This window comes from Rutidosis leptorrhynchoides, chromosome 6 (assembly GCF_046630445.1).
Source record: "Rutidosis leptorrhynchoides isolate AG116_Rl617_1_P2 chromosome 6, CSIRO_AGI_Rlap_v1, whole genome shotgun sequence".
Lineage (NCBI taxonomy): Eukaryota > Viridiplantae > Streptophyta > Magnoliopsida > Asterales > Asteraceae > Rutidosis > Rutidosis leptorrhynchoides.
In genome coordinates, this window is record NC_092338.1 from 310,909,762 (window position 1) to 310,919,344 (window position 9,583).

A 9,583-nucleotide genomic window follows, 5' to 3' on the forward strand; every position below is an offset into this window, starting at 1 on the left:
ATTAATCAGAATACTCTAGTGATTCAGATTCAACAAATTCAATCATGGAGAATCTGAAACCTCTAAGTATGGAAGACCGAATGCGAGCTAAACGCACTGGCCAAGGTCACGCAATTACTCAACCAGACATAAATGCGCTAGATTATGAAATCAAAGGACAAATTCTACACATGGTAACTAATCAATGCCAATTTAGTGGTGCGCCGAAGGAAGATCCAAAAGAACGTCTTCGTACCTTTAATAGGATCTGTACTCTATTTAAAATCCGAGAAGTGGAGGATGAACAGATATATCTCATGTTATTTCCCTAGACTTTAAAGGGAGAAGCCAAAGATTGGTTAGAATCGTTGCCTGAAGGGGCGATTGATACATGGGACGTTTTAGTTGAAAATTTTCTTCAACAATTCTTTTCGGCATCTAAAGCCGTGAGACTTCAAGGAGAAATTGTTACGTTCACACAAAAACCAAATGAAACTCTATATGAGGCATGGAAAAGATTTGGAAAGTTATTAAGAGGATGTCCGCAACATGGTTTAGACACTTGTCAAATAGTACAAATATTCTACCAAGGATGCGACATCACTACAAGAAAAGATATCGATATAGCAGCTGGTGGTTCCATTATGAAGAAAACCGCAACTAATGCTTACAAAATTATTGATAACATTGCTTCCCACTCACATGAATGGAAACAAGAAAAAGATATCGTTAGTTCATCTAAAGCTGCTAGAGCCGATTCTAGCCATGACTTAGATTCCATTTCTGCAAAGATAGATGTTGTCGAGAAGCGAATGGAAAAGATGACTAAAGATATCCACTCAATACGAATTAGTTGTGAGCAGTGTAGAGGACCACATTTGACAAAAGATTGTCTCAGTATTGAACTAACAATGGAACATAGAGAGAATGTTTCATACATAAACCAAAGGCCTGGAAATAATTATCAGAATAATTATCAACCGCCAAGACCAATCTACAATCAAAATCAGAATTATAATCGAAATGTTCCATACAACAACCAACAAGGTCCAAGTAATCAACAAGTATCCAATAATACTTACAATCAGCAAAGACCTATTTTTCAAAATAAACCACCACAAACCGATGATAAAAAGCCAAATTTAGAAGACATGATGTCAAAGCTAGTTGAATCTCAAACTCAGTTTTTCACATCTCAGAAACAAACCAATGAACAAAATGCTCAAGCATTTAGAAATCAACAAGCTTCTATTCAAAATTTGGAACAAGAAGTGAGCAACCTAGCAAGGTTGATAGGTGAAAGAAAATCGGGAAGTTTACCTAACGATACTAATGCTAACCCCCGGAATGAAACAGCTAAAGCCATTACCACAAGAAGTGGTGTTACACTTAAACCACTTGAAATACCTGTAATTTCTGATGAAGCTATTCCTACTCCACAAGAACCACAGTCTGAGCAAGATAAGGAAACAGAACCGGTAGTTGAAAAGGTTAATGAAGATAACACAATTAAGGCTAAACCTTATGTTAAACCATACCAACCACCACTTCCTTACCCGAGTAAAATGAGAAAAGAGAGACTTGAAGCCGAGCAATCTAAATTCTTGGATATGTTTAAACAAATAAATGTCAATCTTCCTTTCATTGATGTAATTTCAGGAATGCCTAGATATGCTAAATTTCTAAAAGATCTAATCACAAATAGAAAGAAAATGGAAGAACTCTCGGCTGTTACTATGAATGCTAATTGTTCTACAGTACTGTTGAATAAGATACCCGAAAAATTATCAGATCCAGGAAGTTTTACGATTCCATGTTTTCTGGGTAGTCTTAGTTCAATAGAAGCATTGGCAGATTTAGGTGCTAGTATAAATTTAATGCCGTATTCACTATACGCTAAACTAGACCTTGGAGAATTGAAACCAACACGAATAAGTATACAACTAGCCGATCGATCAGTAAAATATTCTAGAGGGATAATGGAGAACATGCTAGTTAAAGTTGGTACCTTAGTATTTCCAGTAGATTTTGTTATTCTGGACATGGAAGAAGATTCTCGAGTTCCTCTCATATTAGGAAGACCATTCTTAAACACGGCCAAAGCAATAATAGACGTGTTTGGTAAGAAACTGACCCTAAGTATAGAGGACGAGAGTGTTACCTTTTCAGTTGATAGAGCAATGCAACAACCGCAATCTGCAGATGATACATGTTATTATATTCAAACTATAAAATCACATGCAGAATTGTTAGAAGAATTTCCAGAATTACAAGGAACGGGAGAATGTTCTTTAGGAGAAGGAACTGAACCAATTGATGAAACTGAAATGTTAACTACACTTATGGCTAATGGATATGAACTAACAACAGAAGAAATTCAAATTCTAAAAGAAGAAGACAGATATCGATATAAATCATCGATAGAAGAACCACCGACATTAGAGTTAAAGCCACTTCCAAACCATTTGGAATATGCTTATTTACATGGTGAATCCGAATTACCTGTAATAATATCATCTTCTCTTACTGAAAATGAAAAATCTCAACTCATTTCTGTGCTAAAAGCTCATAAACCATTTATTGCATGGAAAATTCATGATATTAAAGGAATAAGTCCTTCGCGTTGCACACATAAAATCCTTATAGAAGAAGGTCATAAAACGTATGTGTAACGCCAATGAAGACTAAATCCTAATATGTAAGATGTTGTTAAGAAAGAAATTATTAAACTGCTAGATGCAGGTTTAATTTATCCAATCTCTGATAGTCCATGGGTAAGCCCCGTTCAATGCGTACCTAAGAAGGGTGGCATGACTGTCATCACAAATGAGAAAAATGAGCTTATTCCTACTAGGACTGTAACAGGATGGCATGTTTGTATTAATTATAGAAAATTAAATGACGCCACCAGAAAAGATCACTTTCCCTTACCTTTCATTGATCAAATGTTGGAAAGATTAGCTGGAAACAATTACTATTGTTTTCTTGACTGTTTCTCCGGATATTTTAAAATTCCAATCGCACCCGAAGACCAAGAGAAAACCACATTCACGTGCCCTTATGGTACTTTTGCTTATAAACGCATGCCATTTGGACTTTGCAACGCCCCTGCAACCTTTCAAAGGTGCATGATGGCGATTTTTCACGACATGATAGAAGAATGCATGGAAGTTTTCATGGATGACTTTTCAGTCTTCAGTGATACATTTGAATCATGTCTAGTTAATCTTGAACGAATGCTTATTAGATGCGAACAATCAAATCTAGTTCTTAATTGGGAGAAATGTCATTTCATGGTCAATGAAGGCATCGTTCTTGGTCATAAAATTTCAAAGGAAGGAATTGAGGTGGATAGAGCTAAAGTAGATGTAATTGCTAAACTTCCACATCCCACCAATGTTAGAGGAGTTAGGAGTTTTCTAGGGCATGCCGGTTTTTACCGACGTTTCATAAATTTTTTTTCTAAAATTGCCACTCCTATGAATAAACTCCTAGAAAAAGATGCTTCATTTATCTTTTCAGATGAATGCATCAAATCTTTTAATATTCTTAAAGAGAAACTCACTAATGCGCCGATCATGATAACTCCAAATTGAAATCTACCGTTTGAACTAATGTGCGATGCAAGTGATTTTGCAATGGGAGCCGTTTTAGGACAAAGAATTGAAAAACGATTTCAACCTATTTATTATGCTAGTAAGACATTACAAGGAGCACAAACAAATTACACAACTACTGAAAAAGAACTCCTTGCTATTGTCTTTGCTTTTGACAAATTTCGTTCATATCTCGTTCTAGCTAAAACGGTGGTCTATACCGATCATTCTGCTCTTAGATACCTATTTTCGAAACAAGATGCCAAACCAAGATTAATCCGTTGGATTTTACTCTTACAAGAGTTCGATATTGAAATCCGAGATAAAAAGGGAGCAGAAAATCTCGCCGCTGATCATCTTTCTCGTCTTGAAAATCCTGAATTAGAAGTTCTAAATGAATCAGCCATACAACTTTCCTGATGAATATCTATTGAAGATAGATTATAATGAAATTTCATGGTTTGCAGACTATGCAAACTACTTAGTATGTGGATTCCTTGAAAAAGGGTTGTCGTACCAAAAATGAAAGAAATTCTTTAGTGATATAAAACACTATTTCTGGAAAGATCCACATTTGTCTAAAAGTTGTCCCGATGGAATAATACGCCGATGTGTATTTGGAGATGAAGCTAGTCAAATCTTAAACCATTGTCACACAGGACCAACAGGAGGGCATTATGGGCCTCAACTCACAACAAGAAAAGTTTACGATGCTGGATTCTATTGGCCTACAATTTTCAAAGACGCACACCTTCTTTGCAAATCCTGTGATGCTTGTCAAAGGGCCGAAAAATAAGTCAACGTGATGAAATGCCACAAAATATAATTCAAGTATGTGAAGTATTTGACGTTTGGGGTATTGACTTTATGGGTCCATTTCCAAAATCACATAATAATCTCTACATTCTCGTTGCCATTGATTATGTTTCTAAATGAGTGGAAGCACAAGCTCTCCCAACTAACGATGCACGAGTGGTAGTTAACTTTTTAAAACGTCTTTTTGCAAGGTTCGGAACACCAAAAGCTTTAATAAGTGATCGTGGTACTCATTTTTGTAACAATCAACTTGAGAAAGTTCTCAAAAGATATGGAGTAACTCATAAAATCTCCACTGCTTATCATCCACAAACAAGTGGACAAGTTGAAAATATCAACTGAGCATTAAAATGTATTCTAGAGAAAACCGTAGGATCAAATCCGAAGGAATGGTCCATTAAATTGGAGGATGCACTCTGGGCTTTTAGAACAGCCTACAAAACTCCAATTGGAACCACACCTTTTAGACTCGTTTATGGAAAAGCATGTCATCTTCGAGTAGAAATTGAACACAAAGCATTTTGGGCTTTGAAGACATGTAATCTTGATTTACATGAAGCCGGACGTCTACGATTAAGTTAACTAAACGAAGTAGAAGAATTAAGACATGAAGCATACGAAAATTCGTTAATCTATAAGGAAAGAACGAAGAAATGGCATGATAAAAAAATCAGAAGTTCAAAAAAATTTAAAGAAGGAGACAGAGTTCTTCTTTTCAATTCAAGATTCAAGCTATTTCCTGGAAAATTGAAATCAAGATGGTCTGGACCATTTATAGTCAAAAGAGTTTTCCCATACGGAACAATAGAGTTAATAAATTCAAATGGGATTGAATTTAAAGTTAATGGTCACAGAGTTAAACATTACATACATGGTCCGATGGAAGTTGACAATGAAGTCAATCATAATTTCACCACCCAAGAAAACCTGTAAAATGAAAACATAAATATGTTATCAACAACATATGAAAAATCAAAATTGGAAAATAGGGAGGATTCAAATTGGAGTGATGAAGAAGAATTCCTATATAAACCTCCCATTCCAAGAAATGAAGAAAAATGTGAACAAGAAGTTCAAATAGAAGTGAAAGAACTAAGAAAAGAACACCCGAAAAAGGTTTACAAACCAACTCGACTTACTAAAGCAGGAGACCCGGGTGAATTTATCATTTCTTGCTTGCTTAATGATGGTTCTGTATATAATGGACTCACAGATTTAGGAGCAAGTGCAAATATTATGCCTCTTTCCTTATACAAAAGATTAGGTATGGGTAAATTAAAACCAACCAAAACAGGTGTTCAATCATTTGACCTAACCATTAAACACCCGGTTGGAATAGCAAGTAATTTACTTGTTAACGTGGGAAGTTTGATCTTTGTTACTGATGTTTCGCGAGGTGTATATAAAATAGCTTTATATTTTAGCAGGAAAATACTATTAAATATGATATAATTTTACACAAGATATTTATTTATTTAGAGAATGGATATACTTAAACCTTGTTACAACATTTATAGGCAGTGTACCTAATCGTACAGTAGTGTAGTTTTTAGTAAGTCCGGTTCGTTCCACAGGGAAATCTTTAAACAAAGCTTAACGCTATATTAGTTTACTTTTATAAAAATACAAATATATATATAAGTAATATTATTATTATAAAGGGGGGTTTTTACCGTTTAATGACCGGTTTGTCGATTTTAAAACTTTAGTCGCAGTTAAAACCAAATGTAAAATAATAAATAAATACAAGACTTAAATTAAAGCGTAAAGTAAATAACGATAATGAAATTGCGAATAATAAAAGTGCGATAAAATAAACTTGCGATAATTAAAAAGTACGATAATTAAAAGTGCAATTTAATATAATAACAATAAAAATGCGATAATTAGAAGTGCAATTAAATATAAAATAAAGGAAATTAAATATGAAATAAAAGAATTATGCTTATTTAAACTTCCGTAATCATGATGTTTGACGTGTTGATTTTAGTTTTATGCCCATGGGTTAATTGTCCTTTGTCCTGGATTATTTAATATGTCCGTCTGGTTTTTGTCCATAACAGTCCATCAGTCATAAATATAAAGTGCGAGTGTCCTCGTCAAATTATCCTTATACCCGAAGTTAAATATTCCAACTAATTGGGGACTTAAACTGTAACAAGATTTTAATACTTTGTTTAATAATTACACCAGGATGTCGACTGAGTGTAACCCAAGGTTTTAATATTTTGTTATCAATTATACCAAGTGTCCTTGTATATAATTTCACCCCTGTTTTAATTATTCTAGTGGCTATTAATCCATTCCCGTGTCCAGTTAAATGAACGATTATTCGTACATATAAATACCCCGCCCATCGTGTTCGATCGAGTGTATATGGTAACTTATAGGGATGCCCAATTGTAAATCTTTATATTAACATTAACAAACAATCATTTAGTTAAACAAATATAAAGCCCATTAATAGCCCATAGTCTAATTTCCACAAGTGTCGTTCTTTTGTTCAAACCCCAATTATGGTACAAAGTCCAATTACCCAATTTTAGTAATTAGCCCAACATCATGATTACTTCATTTTAAATAAGCATAATAATAACTTAGCTACGAGACATTAATGTAAAAAGGTTGAACATAACTTACAATGATTAAAAATAGCGCAGCGTTACACGGACAGAATTTCGACTTACACCCTTACAATATTCGCTAACATACCCTTATTATTAGTTTTATAATTAAAATTAAAATATAAATTATAAATATAAATATTACGTATGAATGGAGAGAAGAGAAAGATAGATTGATGTTGTGGTGCACCAAAGCTCGATTTTTATAGGCATGTGGGCTGGAACTGGGGCTCATGCGATCGCATGGATTTATGCCTTCCAGGCCATGCGATCGTATGGCTAGCTGGGGAGGCTCATATTTGGTTGTTTTCTTCTGCCGACGGTTTTATAAATAATATAATATATTAAATAATTATAAAAATTATTTAAATATTATATTATATTTATGTGCATAGTTGACTTGTAATTTTTAGTCCGTTGCGTCGAGCGTTGAGAGTTGACTCTGGTCCCGGTTCCGGATTTTCGAACGTCCTTGCTTACAATTTAATATCTTGTACTTTGCGTTTTGAATCTTGTACTCTTGTAATTTCGAGACGTTTCTTATCAATAATTGGAACCTCTTGGATTGTATTTTGTACTTTTGAGCTTTTTGGTCGTTTGCGTCTTCAATTCGTCGAATCTGTCTTTTGTCTTCACCTTTTATTATTTAAGCGAATATCACTTGTAAATAGGACAATTGTAACTAAAAGCTTGTCTTTCTTGAGGAATAATGCTATGAAATATATGTTTGTTTTTAGCATTATCAAATATTCCCACACTTGAGCGTTGCTTGTCCTCAAGCAATATCGTCTTGAAATACTAGAATCACTTCTTTATTCTTCACACTTTGTACATCAGTGATTTCTATTCGGCGGTATAAACAATGGTAGTAACGATGTGGTTTACAGTCCCATATGACTATATAAAAATTTAGATCCATTAAGGAAATTGGATCTTTATATAAACATTTGATCTTTTGAAAATTAAATCTAGTTTTTACCCTAGATAAGTTTTCCGGAATAACCCTTCACCGGTGTTTGCAAAATATTTTTGTGGGCTTGGTGGGTTTCAGATTTGAAAATTTTAGCTCAAAACTTGCGGTTTTGTGTCACCCACTTGCTAACCTTGTATTAGGAAAGCAACACGTCCAGTTTACTTGTCCCGTATATTACCTTTCGGTAAACTACCGTCCGGTTGTAAAGGAAAGCGTTAAACAAGCAACTGTTAAGGCAATGTCCCCTGACATGCTTTTAATTATGGTCTATAACGTGTCGGACGCAATTACTATCCTTGGTAGGAGCAATAGTAAAGCTCACCCTTATGATTTTTCGGTCTGGCACAAGGTCCTGTCTTTGACCATGCTATGCAACCACCGTTCTTACGGTTGACACCCGATTTGGTTCAGGTGACCTAATGAATTCCAGGTGAATTCCTAGGATTTTACGTTCAATGGTAATGAACGCATTGAAAATAGGGTTTTCAGAAAACAAATCGGTTTGTAATTTTGATCAAAATATTTTCTCGTTCAAGCTCGAGTTTAGATATCATTGAATTCCATGAGTTTGAATTCTCAATCTTTAAGGTCAATCTCTAGGATTGAGTAATATCAGGCTAAAAAGCTGATTTTTGATCTTTTAAGGAGATTATCCTTTCTGGGGATCTGATTCATTAGTCTTATCCAGCTAATTTACATGGTGCCCCCCCATTGTACGAGATAAATCCTTCTCATGGTTAGGATAAATCTGACCACTTGGCGACCCTGTTTAATGCTGAGGTCCGTGAATTTCCTGCTGATTTTAGTGATGACTTTTCTAGATTTTTCGTCAACCTACAGCTGGTCTGGACGACAACTTCTTGACCTAAATCAAGAAGCGCGTGTCTTTTTCAGAAGACTTTACTTCCATTTAATGATGGAATTGATTCATCGTGTAGATCCATCTCTTCTTTTCTTTCATCGGGTAAAATAGTTTAGTTTAGTCCAAAGCAAAAGTATTTTCAGTTATTTGTAACAGAAAAATGTGACATATGTTTAAGATAACTTGGTAATTTTTCCCACACTTGGATTTTATTTTCCTTTTTATTGTTCTCTATTCCATTTTAAATGAATTTTAACATTTTGGTTTGTTTCTCAATTTATGTCCTTTCCGAGGTAACAATAATTTCGGTGTTAACACCTAGTTTTATCGTTCATAAATATGTATAAACATGATTTTGAGTTCATTTAATTGAAAATTTTGAAAAATTTTACTAGAATTGGGTAGTCAGTATATAAGACTAGGGCTGTTCTTTATTATCAGAGAGCACTAGATTCTAATACAACTACTACGTTAGTAGTATTTTTAATGGTAACCAAGTGTATAAAGATAAAAATTTTAAAAATCCGAAAGAATTTAACCCCTTCCCACACTTAATATCTTGCAATGCCCTCATTTGCAAGAAATCAGTACAATTTAAATTATTGAGGGTGATTAGCGTAGAAATGATTAAATTTTACCAAAGTTTCCAAACATATTGGCGTTTGTTTGCTGAATGATAAATGGTGCATATCATTTGTTCATTTCGTCTGTTGTTACATCACATTTATTTGTC

At 34.2% G+C, this 9,583-nt stretch overlaps 1 non-coding gene across 1 annotated transcript; it reads right to left on the reverse strand.

Moving 5' to 3' along the window:
- Nucleotides 1-428: 428 nt before the first annotated feature.
- LOC139856639 (small nucleolar RNA R71) lies at nt 429-535 on the reverse strand. Its single transcript, XR_011762107.1, has one exon. It is a non-coding gene; the product is annotated as a small nucleolar RNA R71 (small nucleolar RNA).
- Nucleotides 536-9,583: the final 9,048 nt, after the last annotated feature.